Here is a 4,554-nt window from a genome sequence, read left to right as displayed (position 1 = left end):
CCATCCCTAGCACCTGGCACAGTTCTCGCGGAATTCCTCATCTCAACTCTGACCAACAAAATCCTCCTCAACCTTTTCTAGAAATCATTAGAAAAAGAGCCACAACCCAATACAAAACTAGGCATAGAGTATTAATAAAAACTGCCCAATAAAATGGAGATAGAGACATGAAACTTAACAGATGCTTGTCCCCACTCATAATAAGTGAAATATGAGTTAAAACTACAATGAGATACTATTTTTAAACCGTTACACTGGGAAACGTTCAAAATAAAAGTTTTCATTCTGTCCATATATCCAGTCCAGTGATAGTGGGTTCTTTGTATGCTGTTACAAATGAAGTGTTAGTCCAAGAAATAGCTCTGCAGAGTTCCCCTGTTGGGAAATGAAACTGATAAAGCTCTACAAAACCCTGTAGGGCTGTGGGTGAAAGGAGACTGCAAACCTTAATTATTAACCTGAGCATCTACCTCGTCAGAAACATTACATGTTATATCATGTTCCTTCTCCAGGTCTTAAAGAACCTGCTGTTTTCCTTCAATTTCCCACTTTCGCCTGAAGTCTTTCTCTCTTTAACGCCACAAAATGGACCATGCCCTTCAGATGGTCATATTTTTTCTACCTGTCTTATTGCAAAGTGGAATTAAACGGACTATGTATTTTCCTCTCTCACGCTGTGCCTGCTAGTTAGATACGTACATGTCTGTTTTCTCACAGATCCAAGTGGCTTATTGCATTTCTCCCCCAGATATTCACCTCCTGTCTCTTAGAAGGATTGCACTTTTTCATTCTGATCATGTCACGCTTGGTTTTGTAACTTGCATTGGTCAGTGAAATACAAGCACAAGTGACATAGGCTACTTCCACTCAGAAACCTCAAGACCCATCATACCCAAGATAGGACAGCACATCCATTCATTCACATACTGCTCACACATCACCATCTAATTCCTTCCTCTCATTTTTTCCTCTGCTGCAAGATCATCCCCAGATCAGTACATCCTAAAAATGGCTTGTTCCTTCAGTCTGGGTCCTGGAATAAAAATGACACAGAACAGAGAGACAAGGAACATAAAACATGAGTGAAAAATAAACTGTTGTGGTCTTAAGCCCCTGAGATTTGGGAGTCATTTGTTACTGCTCTATACAACCTAGCCCAGCTGCCTGCTAAGTCTATAAACTCCAAAGCATCTTATTTCCCTCTATGTCCCAAACAGCACCCAGCAAAATCTTTTGATTAGTACTTTTGTGTAGCACACATTCAAAAAAAATTGGCTGAAAAGAATTGTTCTCTTTCGTCTCTCTTTCCTTTCTGAACAATTTAGTCCAGAAGCCATTATGAGGGGCCATGGAAGGTAGGTGTTTGGTTGAAATGTGAACAGATTCAGTGGCCCAGAGCAGGGTGCCAGAGACTGAACAGGGTGAGAAGATCAAATAAGAAAATATACTATGGATAATGGGAGTCAAATTTCCCCTTACAGGAGAAGGGAGTTAAAAACAGGGAAAGGGAGAAAATTATAATGAACCCTATATTTTTGGATTAGAATGGAAAATATTGATGTGAACACATGGTTTTTAATATATGTAAATAGATCAACAAATACAATTGCAAGTGCATGTGTGTGTGTGTGTGTGTGTGTGTGTATACAAATTGCTTAACTCTGTCCCTGGAAAGGGATAGCAACTCCCTAATAGAAATGACCACACCCAACACCCAGGTCTTCCTTCTCAGTACCATTCCCCACTGAAGAAATCAGAGATCCTTGGGAAAACAGCTGATTCCAGAGCTCAGACGGAAAAAGTAAATGATGAGCCTGGAACATGTTGTTCAGTCATAACTAAGGAAGGGCTCCAAAAAAAAAAAAAAAAGTCACATGTCAAAAGGAAGCCAGTTTGAAGAGGTTCCCACTGGCTAAATCTGAGACAATTAGAGTACTAAAATAGAGGAATGAATTAAAACCTATGAAACAACAGAGAAATCCATTATATAAATACATAAATATTTAGATAGATAAATGGAGAAATTGAAGGTTTGATGAGGAGCAGAACATTTACATAATCCTAAAGTACATCCCCTCAAAATATTCACTAATTACTAAGGAAAACACACTAAATTTACACTGGAGAAGTCCAGCAAACACCTTCAGGATCAAGTGATCTAAGCTAACATCACCAGTAATGAAACAAAGCAAAATGTGTCTGCTGACAGACCACCATGAGCCACAGGACCACTTCCATGATATCCCTGCCAAAGAAACGTAATCCAGATCTACTCATGGGGAGGTATCAGACAAACCCAAACTGAAGGATATTCTATGAAATGACCCTTCTGTCACGCTTGAAGGTCCAAACAAAATCACTATTAAAGTGGCTTCATCTTCAAAAAGAAGGTTAACAATAAAATACTTCATATTCATGAAGAGGTAGATTTCCTTGTTAATTAAGGATTATACTCTCTTTTCATCCGCAGTTCTAAGTGGTTTTATACAGCTTTATTACATTTATTTCCCAAGGGTAGCATGCCATAGGGGTGTCACTTGATCTAATAATTCAACTATAGCAGGAGGTAATAGGGTTCTCCAGAAAAACAAAAGCAACAGGATGTGGAGATGGAGATGAGAGAGAGAGAGAGAGAGGGAGTTAGAGAGAAAGGACTTATTTTAAGGAATTGACTCACATGATTTGGAGGCTTGGCAAGTCCAAAATCTTCAGGGTAAGCCTGTAGTCTTGAAACTCTGGAAGAAATTGCAATTTGAGTCCAAAGGCAGTCGCTGGCAGAATTCTTTCTTGCTTGGGGAGGTTGGTCTTTTTCTATTAAAACCTTCATCTGATCAGATGAGGCCCACCCACACTATAGAGTTAATCTGCTTAATTTAAACTCTACTGACTTAAATGTTAATCTCACTAAAAGATACCTTCACAGAAACATCTAGAAAAATGTTTTATCAAATATCTGAGTCCCAATGCCTAGCCAAGTTGACACATTAACTATCACCCAGGGAAAAAAGAACCACTGTTATTGTTCTGGACATATGTGTAGAATAAGACCGCATCACTTTGGATTCAAGGTCATTCACTTTGGTCTCATGTCATTCAGTGATACATATACTTTTTTTTTCATGCTGTATTATCTATAATTAAGTATAAAGACTTCCAATTATGTCACCTAGAGACTGTTTTACCCACTGCTCTGTGTAGCCACCAGTCTCTTGTCTCTCTTTTCAGCAATGGTGAGGCAGATACCCTTTCCATGGGGAAGAGAAATCCATGTTTTTTTCCCCTTTATCAATAACAAAAATGTTGGAGAGCCAGGTGGCAAAGCTGTTGCCATTGGCATCTTTCACATGAACTACATCAACAGATGTAGTCTCTCTCTGTTGGTGATCACACCAATTCTTCCCAGGTCAGCACCTCTGGGCACCATACACAGATTACCAGTGTCAAAGTTGATGAAATCTGTAATTTCTTCAGTCTCCAAATCAATCTGAATGGTGTCATTCTCCTTGATGAGGGGATCAGTTTAAAGGATGGTGAGAGCATCATGGGTCACTGGATGAGGGATTCCTTTTGTCCCCACAAAGATCTTTCTCATTTTGCAAAACTTACACTTGGCCTCCTGAGGTGTAATCCAACAAACAGCAAAGTGACCCTTGGTGTCACAGATCATATGGAAACTCTCCCCAGTCTTGTCAATGCTGATGACATCCATAAAACCAGCAGGATAGGTTATATCCGTTTGGACTTGCCATCAATCTCAATAAAACACTGTATGCAGATCTTCTTTACTTCATCTCCTGTTAGCACATACTTAAGTTTGTTCCTTAGGAAAATGATAAGAGGGAGATGTTCTCTCATCTTAATGGAGACCAGTAGATGGATGAGGCACAAATACACCAGTCAGTTTATCCAACGCCTAATGCTTTGGAGGTGCTATGCGCTTCAGATGCTGCTTGGGACCACGAGCCACAACTGTACTAGGCATGAAAAGTATATGCAGTGATGTATATACTTTTAGCTCATGGTGGTTGTTTTTTTTTAACCTCGTTTTCATTTTTAGGAGGAAAAACAGCCTTGAGCATCATCAAAGTTTGGGCTCTTTTTGCCACAGTGACTAATGCATTTTGTAATTACCTCATTAGCATAAAGGTGTGTAGGAAAGGTTTTTTCCTAGGCATTCATGGAGGAAGAAAATGTAGGCCCATCTTCTTTTACAGACCTGAATCAAGAAAGGCTACTCTCAGGACCAGGTCTTAAGGGAGCTAACGAAGAGAACTAAGATGTGAAGACATCTTTGCCTAAAGGTTTTCAGCTGATTTTACTTCGAACAGTCTAGTCCATTCACAATAGAAAAGAAAGATCAGAGTTCAGCCGTGGCAGAAATAACCACAAGCTACTCATTCTGTGTCATAATATGATGCTGTTTCTTCTTCCAGGGACAGAAATGACACTCATATCTTGGATCCAACTTCTAATCATGAAGCCATGAGCAGGAAAATGAAAGCCAGTCTTTCATGGGGCTGATAGATGTCTTTGCCCTCATGGCTTTCTAGTTCT

General features: G+C 39.5%; 1 pseudogene; it reads right to left on the bottom strand.

Moving 5' to 3' along the window:
- Positions 1-3,132: 3,132 nt before the first annotated feature.
- Positions 3,133-3,982, bottom strand: LOC106967331 (40S ribosomal protein S4, X isoform-like; annotated as a pseudogene).
- Between the last annotated feature and the right edge of the window lie 572 nt (positions 3,983-4,554).

The sequence above is a fragment of the Acinonyx jubatus genome, chromosome B1 (assembly GCF_027475565.1).
Source record: "Acinonyx jubatus isolate Ajub_Pintada_27869175 chromosome B1, VMU_Ajub_asm_v1.0, whole genome shotgun sequence".
Taxonomy (NCBI): Eukaryota; Metazoa; Chordata; class Mammalia; order Carnivora; family Felidae; genus Acinonyx; species Acinonyx jubatus.
This window is presented reverse-complemented; position numbering and strand designations above follow the sequence as displayed.